The sequence below is a fragment of the Microcaecilia unicolor genome, chromosome 3, assembly GCF_901765095.1.
Source record: "Microcaecilia unicolor chromosome 3, aMicUni1.1, whole genome shotgun sequence".
Lineage (NCBI taxonomy): Eukaryota > Metazoa > Chordata > Amphibia > Gymnophiona > Siphonopidae > Microcaecilia > Microcaecilia unicolor.
The window spans coordinates 227,044,985-227,064,477 of record NC_044033.1 but is presented as its reverse complement, the minus strand read 5'-3'; the positions used below and the strand labels follow the sequence as shown (position 1 = coordinate 227,064,477).

Genomic DNA, 19,493 nt, shown 5'->3' with positions numbered 1-19,493 from the left:
TTGCCAGGGAGATATTTAACGAGGATGACTTCCTGACCTGCACTGAGAACAGATAGCAGCAGAATCGGACAACCAGACAACAAAGGTAGAAAAGATCATTTTATTTTCATTATAGTGTTTGGAATATGTCCACTTTGAGAATCAGGTGCTCAACATTAAAAGTTTATATTTATTTACTTATTTATGGCATTTTATCCCACATTAAACATGAATTAGGGTGTTTTGTGGCTCTACATGAGAATTGTGATGATATGATCCCTTGTTTCATATTGTTGACGGTCTGCATTTTCCGTATTAGTTCTGCCCAGTGTAATATTTATGGTACAGTAAGGTTCTGAGTGTGTTTTTGCACAAAGTTGTGCATAGTGTTTTGCAGTTGAGCGATTGTGCTTAGAATATGCTTTGAGCAACCACTTTATTCTTTGACATATGATACATATCTAATATCTAAATTTAATAAAAGGTATTAATTGTGACTTTTATTTTTATTTATTTTTTTCTGTGTGTTATCAGACAATTATGGATTTAAGCTCCACCCCTGGCCCCACCCCTAACCCTGCCCCCTTTAGCCTCCCCAAACAGTTGGGCCACCGACCGCCTATGGATGGGGGAACAGATGGGGGAGATACTTTACCATTCTTATGTCTTTCTTTCCTCCAGCAGCAAATACACACAACCAGTGAAACAATCAGGATTAGAAGGATGGGGAGAGAGATCATCCAACAGGAGTTATGCTCGAAACATATGTCTGAAAGAAATGAAACCAGGTGACATGAATTTTAAATAGAAAAATCACAATCAATATTTGAGAATTCCTAATCTGAATATTGAAATATACCAGAGGAACCAAATAAAGAAATGTTCACCTAGGAGAGAGGGAAGAGATGCTAACAACCTTTTCTGGATCTGATTCTAGGAGGTGCTTGAAGTTTCATGATATAAATTAGGTCTCAATTATATGAGCACTTTGCTGAAGCTTATTTTTGTGACTGTGACTGACCTGCTATAGAAATCGCTGATTCTATCTCTTGCTTCATTACAGTGTTTCCAATATGACAGGTAATCTTGTCATACTGATTTGTTCTCATAAGTAGGAAAGTTTTGATGTTGAACAGACCATTCTGCCTTTGTAATTCTGTTTCAGATGTTGGTGTCAGATTCTGTCCAACTTCTTGTTTCCAGGTCACTTCAGGCTCTAGATACCATCCTGCAGATTCACACAGGATTGTAGGTGTCCCTGGCTGTTGAGGTTTCCTTTTTTTAAAATATATTTGTTATAGACAATTTCTTGGGTTAATGTTCAGGGCAAATTAAGCAGTATTGGTTACATATTATATTTTTGATTTTTATGTTTCAACATTTTTATTGATGACATAGCAAAAAGGAAAAACAGTTTCCATACAGAAACTCAAATATACAAATATATCCAGGTAAGTCACTTGCTACCATCCGTCATCAAACTTTTAACTTTTTATCCCCCCCCCCCCCCCCCCGTCCATGTTGTAATTCAACAATTTTATTTAATACATTCCCAAAAGTACAAATGCCACAGTCTAATGGTGCTCAATGCCAACTCCTAATGAAGATATGCTCGTTATGAGCACAGTATCTCAGGACGTCCTCATCCGTTTTACCATTATATCCCCATCCCATCCTTTTCTCTTATATGTCAGTCTTTAAGCTAGCACTTAGTTCAAAGTTACCAACTCATCTGTGGTGTTTGAACAATCATGGACAACAACTTATGCGTCCAAACCTTGTGTAACACAACATGTAACAACCCCTTTTGGATCCCTCCCCCCCCCCCCCATACTATCCTTCCCTCATCCCCCTTTCCCCTTCCCCGTCCCTCCCCCAACTCTCCAAAATCCTCAATCCCTATGCCTACCTGAACGTGGTTCCTGATAGTCCAGGTAGGCCCCCCTCCCCTAATGCCAACCATCTCCAGAGTAAAAGAACATCACAGAACCAGTGGTCTCCCATCTTACAGCAGGTTTAAAAGCATACTGCGCCCTCATGGACTCAACCCCTGCAGGTACAGACTCCAAACCAAGAGAAAACACTTTTTCCTTTTCAGGGCCCCTTTCGTCTTGCTTTTTGATTTTATAGTATACTACTTACAATGTCAACACAATATGTAATACAACATTTTAATAGACAGCGTTAGGTATAAGTAAAATGGAACATATAGATAGTTAAGAGAGTAAGAGGAGTTAGAAAATAAGGTGACATTTAAAGAAAGTTGCACATGAGGTCAGAGAGATGATTAAATGTTATCTGAACTACGGTAGGAGTGGATAAACACATATGAACATAAAGATAAGATAAGAGTACATACCCAGTATTTCTTATTTATTTTTATTTATTTGTTACATTTGTACCCCACATTTTCCCACCTATTTGCAGGCTCAATGTGGCTTACATAGTACCGTAATGGCATTTGCCAATTCGGTTGATAACAAATACAGGTGATATTGTGGTCGAAACATCGGTACATGCAAGGGAGGTGAAATTTCTTGATGAAATCAAGGACGGCTTCATGGAACAGCTGATTCAGGAGCTGACAAGAGAAGGAAAAATACTAGACTTAATCATTAGTGGAGCTCATGATCTGGTGCAGGGGGTAACGGTGTGAGGGCCACTTGATAACAGTGATCATAATATGATCAGTTTTGATATTGGCTATGGAGTAAGAGAACTCAGGAAATCAAATACACTAGCGTTTAACTTTAGAAAAGCAGATTACAATAAAATGAGAAGAACGGTGAAAAAAAGACTGAAGGGAGCAGCTGAAAGGGTAAAAAACTTGAATCAGGCATGGATGCTGTTCAAAAACACCATTATAGAAGTACAGGACAAATATATTCCACGTATTAGAAAAAGAGGAAAAAGACCAAACCTCAGCCAGTGTGGCTAAACAGTAAGGTGAAGGAAGCTATTAGAGCCAAAAAAACAATCCTTCAGAAAATGGAGAAGGGAACCGACTGAAGACAATAAGATAAAACATAAGGAATGTCAAGCCAAATGCAAAAAGGAGATAAGGCGGGCCAAGAAGGACTTTGAAAAAAAGTTAGCGTTAGAAGCAAAAACACATAGCAAAAAGTTTTTTAGGTATATTAAAAGCAGGAAGCCAGCTAAAGAATCGGTTGGGCCGCTGGATGACTGTGGTGTTAAAGGGGCGATCAGGGAAGACAAAGCCGTAGTGGAGAAATTAAATGAATTCTTTGCTTTGGTTTTCACCGAGGAGGATTTGGGAGGGATACCGGTGCCGGAAAAGGTATTTGAAGCAGACGAGTCAGAAAGACTAAATGATTTCTCTGTAAACTTGGAGGATCTAATGGGGCAGTTCTGCAAACTGAAAAGTAGTAAATCACCAGGACCGGATGGTATTCATCCCAGAGTATTAATAGAGCTGAAAAATGAACTTGTGGAGCTGCTGTTAGTAATATGCAATTTATCCCTAAAATCAGGTGTGGTACCGGAAGATTGGAGGGTGGCCAATGTAACGCTGATTTTTTTAAAGAGTTCCAGAGGAGATCCGGGAAATTATAGACTGGTGAGTCTGACGTCGATGCCGGGAAAATGGTGGAGGCTATTATTAAGAATAAAATTACAGAGCACATACAAAAGCATGGGCTACTGAGACAAAGTCAGCACGGGTTTAGTGAAGGGAAGTCTTGCCTCACAAATCTACTGCATTTTTTCGAGGGGGTGAACAAACATGTGGACAAAGGGGAGCCGGTTTATATTGTATATCTAGATTTTCAGAAGGCATTTGACAAAGTGCCTCATGAAAGACTTCAAAGGAAACTGGAGAGTCATGGGATTGGAGGCAGTGTATTATTATGGATTAAGAGCTGGTTAAAAGATAGGAAGCAGAGAGTAGGGTTGAATGGTCATTATTCTCGATGGAGAATAGTAGTTAGTGGGGTCCCTCAGGGGTCTGTGCTAGGACCGCTGCTTTTTAACATATTTATAAATGACCTTGAGATGGGAGTAACTAGTGAGGTAATTAAATTCGCAGATGACACAAAGTTATCCAGGGTCATCTCGTCGCAGGAGGAGTGTGAAAGATTACAAGAAGACCTCATGATACTGGGGGATTGGGCATCCAAATGGCAGATGAAGTTCAACATTGACAAGTGCAAAGTAATGTATGTGGGAAAGAGGAACCCTAATTACAGCTATGTCATGCAAGTTTCCACTTTAGGAGTTACGGACCAAGAAAGGGATCTGGGAGTCATCGTTGATAGGACGTTGAAATCTTCAGCTCAATATGCTGCGGCGGCTAAGAAGGCGAACAAAATGTTGAGTATTATTAGAAAAGGGATGGAAAACAAGCATGAGGATGTTATAATGCCGTTATATCGCTCCATGGTGTGACCGAACCTGGGGTATTGTGTTCAGTTCTGGTTGCCTCATCTCAAAAAAGATATAAAGGAATTGGAGAAGGTGCAGAGAAGGGTGACAAAAATGATAAAAAGGATGGGACAACTACCCTATGAGGAGAGGATAAGACGGCTAGGACTCTTTAGCCTGGAGAAAAGGTGGCTGAGGGGTGATATGATAGAGGTCTACAAAATAATGAGTGGGGTAGAGTGGACAGATGTGAAGCATTTGCTTACACTTTCTAACAATAATAGAACCAGGGGACACAAGATGAAACTAGAATGTGGTAGGCTTAAAACAAATCGGAGAAAGTTTTTCTTTACTCAGCGCATAGTTAGACTCTGGAACTCATTGCCAGAGAAGGTAGTGGCGGCAGCTGGCCTTGCTGAGTTTAAAGGGGGTCTGGACAATTTCCTGAAGGAAATATTCGTGGATCATTATTAAATTTGGGGTTTTTGCCAGGTTCTTGGGGCCTGGATTGCCCGCTGTCAGAGACAGAGTGCTGGGCTTGATGGACCTTTGGTCTTTTCCCGTGGCGGTGCTTATGTGCTTATGAAAGAGGTAGGTGTGTATTAAACACCATGAGGATCGAAGGGAGTAAAAATTGTATATTGTCCAGTACTATCATTGGTTAGGATGTGTTGCTGGGGGTGGGGATTTATGGTGGATCAGTGGGGTAAGCCTTTTTGAAGAAGTTGGTTTTTAATGATTTCCTGAAGTTTAGATGGTCATGGATTGTTTTCACAGCTTTTGGGAGTCCATTCCATAGTTGTGTGCTTATGTAGGAGAAGCAGGATGCGTAAGTTGTTTTGTACTTAAGTCCTTTGCAATTTGGGTAATGTAGGTTTAGGTATGATCGTGCTGATCCAAATCTGTTTCTGGTTGGTAGATCTATGAGGTCTGTAATATATCCTGGGACTACTCCATAGATAATTTTGTGGACCAAAGTGCAGATTTTGAAGATGATTCTTTCTTTAATTGGGAGCCAATGCAGCTTTTCGCGGAGGGGTTTAGCACTGTCGAATCGTGTTTTACCAAATATCAGCCTGGCTGCTGTGTTTTGGGCGGTCTGGAGTTTTTTTGAGTTGTTCTTTGCATTCCGCGTAGATTCCATTGCAGTGGAGGAGTGGCCTAGTGGTTAGGGTGTTGGACTTTGGTCCTGGGGAACTGAGTAACTGAGTTTGACTCTGGGCAAGTCACTTAACCCTCCATTGTCTGCCACATAGAGCCTGCCATGAGTGGGAAAGCACGGGGTACAAATGTAACAAAATAATCTGTATGGCTTAGGACCATTGATTGTACTAGGTTTTGGAAAATTTCTCTCGGGAAGAAAGGTTTTAATTGTTTAAGTTTCCACATTGAATAGAACATTTTCTTTATTACGGAGCTTACTTGGCTGTCAAGGGTAAGGTTGCAGTCGATTGTGACTCCAAGTATTTTTAGGCTGTCTGGGGTAAGGAGGGAGTGTACTGGGGTGTTTATGGTTGTGGGTTTGTATTTGTTATATTGAGATGAGAGGATGAGGCAGTGTGTTTTTTCCATGTTCAGTTTCAGTTGGAATGAGTTTGCCCAGGAGTCCATGATGTTCAGGCCATCATTGATTTCATTGGTTATTTCTGTTAAGTCATGTCTGAAGGGAAGGTAGATTGTAACGTCGTCTGCATATATGAACAGGTTGAGGCCTCGATTGGATAGGGACTTTGCCAATGGGATCATCATTATGTTAAAGAGTATTGGTGATAATGGTGATCCTTGAGGTACTCCACAGGCTGCTTTCCATGGTGGTGATATGTTTGAGTTTGATTTTAGTTGGTACGTTCTGGTGGTTAGAAAACCCTTGATCCAATTAAGTACATTTCCAACATTCCCAAAGTGGCCAAGGAGTCTTAATAGTATATTGTGGTTTACCATGTCAAATGCGATCGACATGTCGAATTGGAGGAGAAGTATGCTTTTACCTGTGGCTATTTCTTGCTTGAATTTCGCCAGGAGTGTGACTAGGACAGTTTCAGTACTATGGTGAGGGCAGAATCCTGATTGTGAGTTATGTAGTATTGAGAACTTGTCCATGTATTCCGTAAGCTGTTTGGTCACCAAGCTTTCCATCAGTGTGACTACTAGTTGGATAGACGCAACTGGGCGGTAGTTGGCAAGGTCATTTGTGTTTTTCTTAGTGTCTTTTGGTATTGGTGTGAGTAGGATGTTACCATTTTCCTTGGGAAAGAGACCTTGTTGTAGCATGAAGTTTAGGTGGGATATGAGGTCTGCTATGAAGTGGCCAAGGACGGATTTAAGTAGATGAGTGGGGCATATATCTAGTTTGCAGTGGGTGCTGGCAAACCTGAGTTGCTTGTGTGACTGATTCAGTGGTGAAGAGGGTTAATGTTGACCAGATACGGTCAGCTGGGTATCCATCAGGGATTAGGTCCAGGTTGTTGAAGAAGATTTCGATGTCCGTGTTATGCTGAGGAAGTATGTTGCGTAATTTTGTTATTTTTTCGTTGAAGTAATTCGCAAGTTTGTGTCATGTTCCCTGCTTGCGCAGGGTATGGGCATTCGAGGATATGGTGGCCACCTTCGATTTGGGCATGTCTAGGAGAGGGCGGCCATCCCAGAGGTGTGCTTGCATCCCATTCGTGGGAACCGTTGAGCCACATCTCTGTGATTGCAACAACATCTAAGTCTGCTTCCAACATCAGGGCTTGAAGGTCATGAACTTTATTGCTTAGACTACGAGCATTTGTGGCCATCGCTTTCCATCTATATTTCTTGGTATGTGTTTCAACATTAGTGATTGTCTTTTCACTTTGGGTACCTTCATGTCTTTCTGTTCCAACTTTATTGCTTTTTCCTCTGCCTCAGTTCTATTTTCAGGAGCATTACAGTGCTGTAATGGAGCAAAAGAATTCTTTAGTGGCAACACTTGTGCGGGCGGATGCTTCTGTGTCACATGACGAAGTCTGCCTGAGCCTACTGTGAACCATCTGTTCTTATGTGGTTTTATTCTTTGAGGGAGTGGTGAGAAGCTATTTTTCTGTGCAGTCCTAGAAGCTGCTTTAATTGTATCCAATTCTTGCATTACTTTACTGAGCTCTTGTTTAAAACTAGATAGCTGAAGACAGATAGGACAAGCTTTAAGTCTCCAGATGATTGGCCTTGAAACTAAAGCACCACAATTATTGCATAGAATAAAAGTCATCCTGATTGGTTGAAATGGGTATGAACAGGTGTACTATGTTGGGTTAACAGTCTGCAAGACTGCCTTTGTATGATTGAGTAAAGGTAATGAGGTTTGGTTTGTCTATAAATGAGTGGAAAACCCTGGGGTGGGTTGGATGTGGGGAGGGTGGGTGGGATAAGTCCTAGTGTGTCAGCTAACTGCTGTTATCAAGGCAATTCTCTAGATGGGGACCAGAATTGGTACAGTCTGATCAATGAATTTTCAATTGATTTAACTTTCAAAATTGCCCTAGAATATAAAACTTTCCTTTTGTGATATAAATCTAAATATTCCCAATAATTATAGCAGTTTCAGCAATGTAAAATGCAACTTTAGAGCCTCAATTGAGTGCTATGCAGTTTAAAACAGCCTCTCCTCTCTATCAGAGCTTGGCAGGAAAAGAAAGAAAGAAATAAAAGGTTTCACAGGGCAAATTAATTAATTAAGCAATAAGCATTAAATTAAAGAGAATATTAGGTATCTCACCTATAGCCAGAAAGTTGAGAAGTTTGGAATTTAAAGGTCAGAATTTACTTTACTGTGCAAGAGTTTGGTTCAGGGGTCCAGTACCTCCTGCTATGTAGTGATTTCCTCACAATGTGTCAGCTAACTGCTGTTATCAAGGCAATTCTCTATAGCCAGAAAGTTCAGAAGTTTGGAATTTAAAGGTCAGAATTTACTTTACTGTGCAAGAGTTTGTTTCAGGGGTCCAGTACCTATAGCCAAAAAGTTGAGAAGTTTGGAATTTAAAGGTCAGAATTTACTTTACTGTGCAAGACTTTGGTTCAGGGGTCCAGTACCTGGAAAGTTACAAACACCTGCCTGGTATTGACCTTTGCCTGATCCTGGATTTGCTTCTGTTTGCTCCTGGTCCTTCTTTTGCCCACTGCTTGGCCGTGCCCCGTGGACTTTATTCTGGACTCAGTTCCTCCTGCTGTTGGCTTCTCGCACCTGGGGGCTCAACCCCTGGGGAACAGAGGGAGACACAGGGGGAGCTCGGGGTTGGCCAACAGCTCGGTGGGGAATCTTCCTCCATCGGGCACATAGGCTCACATCTCTACTTGGTGTGCCTGACCGAAAGCCGAAGCCATGAGCTCATCGGACAAGTCCGAGATGGCCGAGCTGTCTTGAATCGTACAACAGCAGCAAGGACAGCTGAACCAACTATCCTTGGCGCTGCAAAATGTCTGCTCCCAGATGCAGACAATGCAGGCGGCCCGCCAGGTTGCTCCTAACCCCTCAGAGCCGGGGGGATCTCCCTTGGCACTTTGGCTGCCGGACCTACCACGCTTTGATGGCACCCCTTCTGCCTGCCGAGGTTTCATCAACCAATGCAGAATGCTATTTGAAATGCAGCCCCGGGCCTTTCCATCTGACCAAGTTAAGATCACATATATGATGACTCTCCTGTCTGGACCGGCCCTGGCATGGGCCACTCCCCTTTGGGAACAGAGGGATCCCATGTTAACTAATTTCAATGAGTTCCTACGCCAATTCCGGATGGTGTTCGACGTTCCCGGAAGACCTTCCTCCACCGCTGGGGAGCTGTTGCGAGTGCAACAGGGTAAGACTCTGTGGGGGTATAAGCTATTCGCTTCCGGACTCTCGCTGCAGAACTAGGCTGGAACCAAGAAGCCTTGACTGCCATCTTCTGGCAGGGATTGAATAGCCGCATTAAAGACGAGTTAGCCAGACGAGAGGTAGCTACATCCCTGGATGAAGTGATCTCCCTATGTACTCGAGTGGATGCCTGGTTTCAGGAGAGAGCCCGGGAATGGGCAAATCAGCGTCCAGGACCACATTTCACCTCGGGGTCCCAGTCCCGTCATTCTCCTCAGAGGGCTCTTGGGCCTGCAGCAGAGCATGGAGTGACATTGCTGCATGGATGTCCAATCGCCACCTGAAACTGAACATGGCCAAGACCAAACTTCTTGTCTTCCCACCCAAACCCACTTCTCCTCTCCCTCCACTCTCTATCTCAGTTGATAACACCCTCATCGTCCCCGTCTCATCTGCCCGTAACCTCGGTGTCATCTTCGACTCCTCCCTCTCCTTCTCTGCACATATCCAGCAGATAGCCAAGACCTGTCGCTTCTTCCTCTATAACATTAGCAAAATTCGCCCTTTCCTCTCTGAGCACACCACCCGAACTCTCATCCACTCCCTCATTACCTCTCGCCTTGACTACTGTAACCTACTCCTCACTGGCCTCCCACTTAGCCATCTATCTCCCCTTCAGTCCATTCAGAACTTGGCTGCACGTCTTATCTTCTGCCTGGACCGATATACTCATAAAACCCCTCTCCTCAAGTCACTTCACTGGCTTCCGATCAGGTACCGCATACAGTTCAAGCTTCTCCTACTAACCTACAAATGCACTCGATCTGCAGCCCCTCCTTACCTCTCTACCCTCATCTCCCCTTACGTTCCTACCCGTAACCTCCGCTCTCAAGACAAATCCCTCCTTTCAGTACCCTTCTCCACCACCGCCAACTCCAGGCTCCGCCCTTTCTGCCTCGCCTCACCTCATGCGTGGAACAAACTCCCTGAGCCCATACGCCAAGCCCCCTCCCTGCCCATCTTCAAATCACTGCTCAAAGCCCACCTCTTCAATGTCGCCTTCGGCACCTAACCACCACACCTCTACTCAGAAATCTAGACTGCACCAACTTGACATTTTGTCCTTTAGATTGTAAGCTCCTCTGAGCAGGGACCGTCCTTCTTTGTTAAATTGTACAGCGCTGCGTAACCCTAGTAGCGCTCTAGAAATGTTAAGTAGTAGTAGTAGTAGTTCCAAGGAACCCATGGTAATGGGCCGATCACGACTCTCCGAGAAGGAGCGAGCTTTTTGCCGAAGGAATCGACTCTGCTTCTACTGCGGGAAGACCGGCCATATAGTGGCTTATTGTCCCTGCAAGTTGAGAAACGACCAGACCCAGGACCACTAAGGCAGGTGGCCCTGGGTCATGTGTGCGCTAAGCCTGAACAAGTATCCCCATTATATGAAAAATTGGTTATTGTTCCCTTGACCCTGCAATATCAGGATTTCACAGTATCCACCTTGGCTTTGATAGATTAAGGAGCTGGAGGTAATTTCATTGCCGCTGGACTTCTGACAAAGTTAGGTAATCCTTGTGCAACCTGTAAATTGCCACTGCAGGTAACCTCAGTGCAGGGGATGGCCTTGCTGTTAGGTTTTCAAGGCAGAAACTAGGTTCATGAGACCTTGGACCACTGCCGAGGAGCGGCAGTGGCAGGCAAAACCACCCCACACCAGAGACAAGGCAGAACTCTGACAGAAACAGCTAGACTTCACCTGCACTTGGCCGCCCTTCCACAGGAGTTGAGCCCCTGGTTGCAGGCAGCTGGCAGGACTTACTGGACAAAGCAGGAACTGAATACCAACTAGGCTGACGAGGGACTGAGGGTCAGAGGGGAAAGGAATATACATGGGCAGCAAGGCAGGAAACTGGGCTAGGACTCACAGACAGACAATACTACACAAGGTAGGAAATGGACAAGCTAAAGGACAGGAACTGAAAGCTGCCAAGCAGCCACTGAAAACACTGACAAACAAGAGTCAGGACTGGAAGCTGCCACGCAGCCACTAAGAAAGAGACACAGACAAACAGAAACTAGACAAGGAATACAGACCAGGAACAAGACTAGGAATAAGCAATAAACCTAAGCTAAACTATACACAGACTAACTAGAACTGGACAAGAAACTCGGACAAGAAACCAGACTAGGCAGAAGTGCAACAAAGCACCAACATACCAGGGACCTTAGACGATGCAAAGGCAAACACAGAAGTTTCCAGATGGCTAATAAAGCCCATCAGCAGCTGAAATTCAGCTGCAGGAATCACAAGGCAACTACGGGTGCTGCTCAGGCACAAACAAGAAAAGCAAGTCTGGCAGCCCGGAAGATCTGGACCAGATTGGGCTGAAATCTGGAACATGTGACAGTCCATAGTAACCACCGGGTCTGGCCACCAGAGGGCGAGGTGAGCACAGACAAGGAAACAGTCACCACTGTGACAGTACCTCCTCCTCAAGGCCCCCCCGACCTCCACGGGGAATTCAGGTCTCCATGGGTAGCAATGGTGAAACCTACAGAGGAGCTTCAAAACATGACCAGGGGTAGCTGGGCTGGAGCTTGAACAGGGGTCAAGACTGGAACCCGGACTGGCATCAGGACTGGAGCTCGGACTGGAATCAGGACTGGAACTCGGACTAGAATCAGGACTGGAGCTCGGACTGGAATCAGGACTGGAATCAGGACTGGAACTTGCCTCTTGGCTGGAGCTGGAGCTGGAACTCAGAGTGAACTCAACATCTTGACTGGACTCGGAACTCGGCGTGGACTCAGCAGCTCAGCTGGGACTGCAACTCAGCGTGGACTCAGCATCTCGGCTGGAACTGGAACTCGATGTGGACTCAGCAACTTGGCTGGAACTGGAACTCGGCGTGAGCTCAGCATCTAAGCTGGAACTGGGACTTGGTCTGGACTCAGTCTCTTGTCTGGATCTGGAACTTGGCTTGAACTCCGCATCTGGGCCAGAACTGGAACTCGATCCAGACTCAGCATCTTGGCAGGAACTGCAACTCGATCCGGACTAAGCATCTTGGCTGGAACTGGAACTCGGCTTGGACTCAGCATCAGCTTGGCTGAAACTGGAACTTGGCTTGGACTCAGCATCTTGGCTGGAACTGGAACTCGGAGTGGACTCAGCATCTTGGCTGGAACTGGAACTCAGCTTGGACTCAGCATCTGGGCTGGAAGTGGAACTTGGCTTGGACTCAGCATCAGCTCGGTTGGAGCTGGAACTCGGCTTGGACTCAGCATCTGGGCTGGAACTGGAACTCAATCCAGACTCAGCATCTTGGTTGGAACTGCAACTTGATCCGGACTCAGCATCTTGGTTGGAACTGGAACTCGGCTTGGACTCAGCATCTCGGCTGGAACTGGAACTCGGACTGGCCTCAGTGACTCGGCTGGAACCAAAACTCAACGTGGAGTCAGCAACTTGGCTGGAACTGGAACTCGGCGTGGACTCAGCATCTTGGCTGGAACTGGAACTCAGCCTGGACTCAGCAGCTTGGCTGGAACTGGAACTCGGAGTGGACTCCGAAGCAACTCGGCTGAGAGCGTCCCTCAGGATAGACTGCTGGAAAGCCTGGACCTTTGGATTCATAGCATTCTTTCTTTCAATGGCAGTTTCCTGAGTATCCCTCAGGGCTTGGTCAGAGACAAGTAGGCGGCGATATTCCCAGAGCGGGGTCCTAGGATCAATGGCAGAAACTGGGTTTACAATGAGCCCAAGCTGCCGGATATGCGTCCTCTCCGCTGAAGCTTCAGGCTGCTTCTTCAAGAGTGGATCAGACAAAAGTTTTCTACGAAATTCCTCAAGTGTCATGAAAAGATCAAGAACAATAATAAAACCAGAACCAAACTTCACAAGGGAAGCAGGAGCAGAACCTGGATTGCCACCAGGGGGATAAATCCTGGGCTGGAAACCCAGCTGGAAGGATTATCTTGCCGAGCTCATGGCCTTTGCATTCTGTTAGGTTTTCAAGGCAGAAACTAGGTTCGTGAGCCCTTAGACCATGGCAGGCAAAACCACCCCACACCAGAGACAAGGCAGAACTCTGACAGAAACAGCTAGACTTCACCTGCACTTGGCCGCCCTTCCCCAGAAGTTGAGCCCCTGGTTGCAGGCGGCTGGTAGGATGTACTGGATACCAACTAGGCTGAACAGGGACTGAGGGTCAGAGGGGAAAAGAATATACATGGGCAGCAAGGCAGGAAACTGGGCTAGGACTCACAGACAGACAATACTACACAAGGCAGGAATCTAGGAGTGCGGCGTATTCAATATGGCTGGCAGGTATTTTAAGTCGTAATTGTATAATTTTCTCGTTGAAGTATTTCGCAAGGTTGTCTACATCTGGTATATCTTTGCTGTTGTTTGTAACTGGTGTGGTGTCTAACAGTTTGTTCACAAGGTAGAAGAGTTTATGTGTGTTTTTGTAGTTTGGTCCTATTATTGTCTTGTAGTGTAGTCTTTTAGTCTGTTTTATGGTATATTTGTATTTCCTCCAAAGTAGTTTCCAGGAATTTAGTGTTTGTTCATCTCTTTTTTTATTCCATGCACGTTCTAGTTTCCTGACTTGTGTTTTAAGCTTTTTCAGCTCTTCGGTGAACCATGGGTTTTGTTTTTTTCTGTGTGATGTTCTGGTTTGGATTGGGGCGATTTTGTCTAATGTTGTTGTACATAAATCATCCCATTCTTGGAGGAATTGGATGGTGTCAGCATTGGTTGACCATTCGTTCTGGTAGATCTGTTGCCAAAATGTTGTGGGGTCTATTTTTCCTCTCATGGAGTATGTTGTTCGCTCATGTTTATTGATTGTGTTTATGTGTGATTTTTGCCAGTAGAGAGAGACAATTGCTTTATGGTGGTCTGACCATAATGTAGGTGTCCATCTTGTGTCAGTAAGTGTGATAGTTGAGGGTTTCTGGATAGAGAGGTTACACAAGAGATCGTGGTAGGCCAGGTGCCCTTAAATACAACTAAAGATCAGACAAAAGATGGCAAATCAATAGTGTCAAGCACTAAGCATCATGAAAATAGGAACAACAGGCATACTCTGAAATGTCTATATGCAAATGCTAGGAGCCTAAGAAATAAGATGGGAGAGTTGGAATATATTGCACTAAATGAAAAATTGGACATAATAGGCATTACTGAGACCTGGTGGAAGGAGGATAACCAGTGGGACACTGTCGTACCGGGGTACAAAGTATATCGTAGTGATAGGCTGGACCAGACTGGTGGAGGGGTAGCATTGTATATTAACGAGAGCCTTGACTCAGATAGATTACAAATTCAGCAGGACACAAATCACACCTTTGAATCATTGTGGGTTGAAATTCCATGTATAAAAGGGAAAAGGACGGTGATAGGAGTGTACTACCGTCTGCCTCGCCAGGACTTGGTCCTTAGTGGAGCGCATGATCTAGTGAGGGACGTTATGGTACTGGGGCCGCTTGATAACAGTGATCATAATATGATCAGTTTTGAAATCAACCTTGAAGTAACTATACATAGGAAGTCAAATACATTAGTGTTTAACTTTAAAAAAGGAGACTATGATAGAATGAGAAGAAAGGTAAAAACAAACTTAGAGGGGCACCTGAGAGGGTAAAAACTGTACAACAGGCGTGGATGCTGTTCAAAAGTGCCATCCTAGAGGCCCAAGCCAAACATATTCCGCGAATTACAAAAGAAAGACAGAAGTCCAAAAGATAGCCGGCGTGGTTGAAAAGTGAGGTGAAGGAAGCTATTAGGGCTAAAAGAAACGCCTTCAGAAAATGGAAGAAAGAACCGTGTGAAAATAACAAGAAGCAACATAAGGAGTGTCAAAGCAAATGCAAGGCGCAGATAAAGAAGGCCAAGAGGGATTACGAAAAAAAGATAGCTTTAGAGGCAAAAAAACATAGTAAAACATTTTTCCGGTATGTTAAAAGCAGGAAGCCAGCAAGAGAATCGGTTGGGCTGCTGGACAACCGAGGTGTAAAAGGTGCGATCAAGGATGACAAAGACGTAGCGGAGAGATTGAATGAATTCTTTGCTTCAGTCTTCACTGAGGAAGATTTGGGTGGAATACCGGTGTCGGAAATGGTCTTTCAAGCGGACGAGTCAGAGAAACTTACTGAATTCACTGTAAACCTGGAGGACGAAATGGGGCAGTTCAGCAAACTGAAGAGTAGCAAATCTCCTGGACCAGATAGTATACATCCTAGAGTACTGGTAGAACTGAAAAATGAGCTTGCGGAGCTACTGTTAGTGATATGCAATTTATCCTTAAAATCGGGCGTGGTACTGGAAGATTGGAGGGTGGCCAATGTAACGCCGATTTTTTAAAAAGGTTCCGGGGGAGATCCGGAAAATTATAGACCGGTGAGTCTGACGTCGGTGCCGAGGAACATGGTAGAGGCTATTATTAAAAACAAAATTACAGAGTACATCCAAGGACATGGATTACTGAGACCAAGTCAGCACGGCTTTAGCGTGGGGAAATCTTGCCTGACCAATTAACTTCAATTCTTTGAAGGAGTAAACAAACATGTGGACAAAGGGGAGCCAGTTGATATTGTGTATCTGGATTTTCAAAAGGCGTTTGATAAGGTACCTCATGAAAGGCTACAGAGGAAATTGGAGGGTCATGGGGTAGGAGGAAAAGTCCTATTGTGGATTAAAAACTGGTTGAAGGATAGGAAACAGAGAGTGGGGTTAAATGGGCAGTATTCACAATGGAGAAGGGTAGTTAGTGGGGTTCCTCAGGGGTCAGTGCTAAGACCGCTGCTTTTTAATATATTTATAAATGATTTAGAGATGGGAATAACCAGCGAGGTAATTAAATTTGCTGATGACACAAAGTTATTCAAAGTCATTAACTCACGAGAGGATTGTGAAAAATTACAGAAGGACCTTACGAGACTGGGAGACCAGGCGGCTAAATGACATTTAATGTGAACAAGTGCAAGGTGATGCATGTGGGAAAAAAGAACCCGAATTATAGCTACGTCATGCAAGGTTCCACGTTAGGAGTTACAGACCAAGAAGGGGATCTGGGTGTCGTTGTTGATGGTACACTGAAACCTTCTGCTCAGTGTGCTGCTGCGGCTAGGAAAGTGAATAGAATGTTGGGTATTATTAGGAAAGGTATGGAGAACAGGTGTGAGGATGTTATAATGCCGTTGTATCGCTCCATAGTGCGACCGCACCTTGAGTATTGTGTTCAATTCTGGCCGCCGCATCTCAAGAAAGATATAGTAAAACTAGAAAAGGTGCAGCGAAGGGCGACAAAAATGATAGCGGGGATGGGACAACTTCCCTATGAAGAAAGACTAAGGAGGCTAGGGTTTTTCAGCTTGGAGAAGAGACGGCTGAGGGGAAACATGATAGAGGTATATAAAATAATGAGTGGAGTGGAACAGGTGGATGTGAAGCGTCTGTTCACGCTTTCCAAAAATACTAGGACTAGGGGGCATGCGATGAAACTAAATGTAGTAAATTTAAAACAAATAGGAGTGAATCTTTCTTCACCCAACGCATAATTAAACTCTGGAATTTGTTGTCAGAGAACGTGGTGAAGGCGGTTAGCTTGGCAGAGTTTAAAAAGGGGTTGGACGGTTTCCTAAAAGACAAGTCCATAGACCGCTACTAAATGGACTTGGGAAAAATCCACAATTTCGGGAATAACATGTATATAATGTTTATACGTTTAGGTAGCTTGCCAGATGCCCTTGCCCTGGATTGGCCGCTGTCAGGGACAGGATGCGGGGCTTGATGGACCTTTAGTCTTTTCCCAGTATGGCATTACTTATGTACTTCTGTACTTATGAATCATAGTTACATGATGCTAGGGTCCACCTTGGGGGTTAGCACCCAAGAAAAATATCTAGGTGTCGTTGTAGATAATAAACTGAAATCTTCTGCTCAGTGTGTGGTGGCAGAGGCCAACCCCCCCCCCCCCCCCCCCCCAGGATGCTAAGAATTATTAGGAAAGGGATAGTAAATAAGACCAAAAATACTATCATGCCTCTGTATCGCTCCATGGTGACCTCACCTTGAGTATTGTGTTCAATTCTGGTTGCAGTACCTCAAAAAAGATATAGTGGAATTAGAAAAGGTTCAAAGAAGAGCGACCAAAATGATTCAGGGGATGGAACTCCTCTCATATGAGGAAAGGCTAAGGAGGTTAGGGCTCTTCAGCTTGGCAAAGAGACGGATGAGGGGAGATATGATTGAGAGTTACAAAATCCAGAGTGGTGTAGAATGAGTAGAAGTGAATCGATTTTTTACTCATTTCAAAATTACAAAGACTAGGGACACTCAATGAAGTTGCATGGAAATATTTTTAAAACAAATACGAGGAAATATTTTTCCCCCCCTCAATGAAAAAGTTAAGCTCTGGAACTTTTTGCCGGAGGATGTATAGTAACAGCGGTTAGCGTATCTGGGTTTTAAAAAGATTTGGACAAGTTCCTGGAGGAAAAGTCCATAGTATTCTATTGAGACAGACATGGGGAAGCTACTAGTTGCCCTGGGATTCGTAGCATGGAATGTTGCCACTATTTGGATTTCTGCCAGGTACTTGTGACCTGGCTTGGCCACTGTTGGAAACAGGATACTGGGCTAAATGGACCATTGGTCTCACCCAGTATGACTATATTTATGTTCTAACTACAGATGTGAGCCGCTTACCTTCTATCGGGTGTATCTTTCTATTGAATATGATGCTAGGGCCAAAGTTGTTTTGAATGGACAATGAGGTGGAGGAGTGGAGCTGTATTTGAAAACCTATATCAGAGCGGCTGAAATGAGGGAAACCTGTGGAAAGGAAGAAGCTATATGGAATGTCATGGAAAGAGAAGATGGAACCTGTAGCCACATGGGTGTTATCTACAGACCTCTGGCACAAATGGAGAAGCTGGACAAGGATCTGATAGAAGATATTCAAAAGCTTGGTATGAAAGGGGAGGTGCTAGTGTTAGGAGATTTCAACTACCGATGTAGAATGGAACATCCTGTCGTCAGAATCGGAAAGAAGTAGAGAGATTATGGATGCCTGTCAAAGTGCCTTGCTCAGACAAATGGTGACGGAACCCACAAGAGAAGGGTTGTTGCTGGATCTAGTGCTCACAAATGAAAGAAGGGTTTCCAGTGCCCATGTGGGTGCCCACCCATTTAATAGTGATCATCATATGATATGGTTTGATATAAATGCAGAAGTACAAAACTCAAAGTACTGGATTTCAGACGTACTGATTCTGGTAAAATGGAGGAATACCTTTAAGAAATTGATGGCATTGGTGGGCATGGGTGAAGTGGAAGCTGCAAACTGCTATAAATATGGCAACTGATCTTTACACAAGGAAAGTAAACAAAAAACAAGAGAAAAGGAAGCCTATATGGTTATCCAAACAAGTGGCTGAAAAAATAAGGGCAAGAAATACAGAAGAATGCAACAAAAGGATCACAGACAAGATTTTTGGATTAAATTCAAAGAAGCGAAGAGGGAAATATGGCTACCGAAAGCAGGGGCATAAGAAAAATGTTTAAAGATGTCAATAGAGGTGACAAGACCTTTTTCAGATATATTAGTGAAAAGAGAAAAGATAGAAATGGAATTAATAGACTGAAATATGCTGAGAATGGCTATATGGAGAGTGATGAGGATAAAGTGAAAATGATAAACAAATACTTCTCATCGGTGTTCATGGAAGAAAATCCTGCAGAAGGATCGCAGTTGTCTGGTGAGGAATTATCTGGGAATGGAGAGCATTATTATTATTATTTATTGCATTTGTATCCCACATTATCCCACCTATTTGCTGGCTCAATGTGGTTTACATAGTTTTGTTATGACATTGTCATTACAGAATATTAGATACAGTTAGTAGTGTGTAGAGATTAAGTAGGGAAGAAAGAGGAAGTGATTAGGCGGGTGATAGTAGAAGTGGATTTTCCTAACTGGTTGGGTTGGGAAAGTGAATTAGTGAGGCTGTTGGCTCTCGTTGTAGGCCTTGTTGAAGAAGTATGTCTTCAGAGATTTGCGAAAGTTATTTGTTTCGACAATTGATTTCAGGTCTGTGGGTAGAGCATTCCATATCTGCGTGCTCGTGTAGGAGAAGGTAGTGGCATGCATCAGCTTGTATTTTAGTCCTTTACAGCTGGGGAAGTTCAAATTGAGAAATTTGCGGGATGTTCTTGTGGCGTTTCTGGGAGGTAGGTCCACTGGGTTCAGCATGTAGATCGGGGCGTCTGCGTGAATAATTTTGTGTACAATCATATATATCTTGAACGCAATGA

The 19,493-nt window shown here is 44.0% G+C and overlaps 1 long non-coding RNA gene across 3 annotated transcripts in view; it reads right to left on the bottom strand.

Moving 5' to 3' along the window:
* Positions 1-629: 629 nt before the first annotated feature.
* Positions 630-19,493, bottom strand: part of LOC115464980 — a 31,826-nt gene continuing 12,962 nt past the window's right edge. For all 3 annotated transcript variants that reach the window (XR_003941300.1, XR_003941301.1, XR_003941302.1), the window contains exon 4: positions 630-748. This is a non-coding gene — a long non-coding RNA (uncharacterized LOC115464980). The remainder of the gene's footprint in view (positions 749-19,493) is intronic.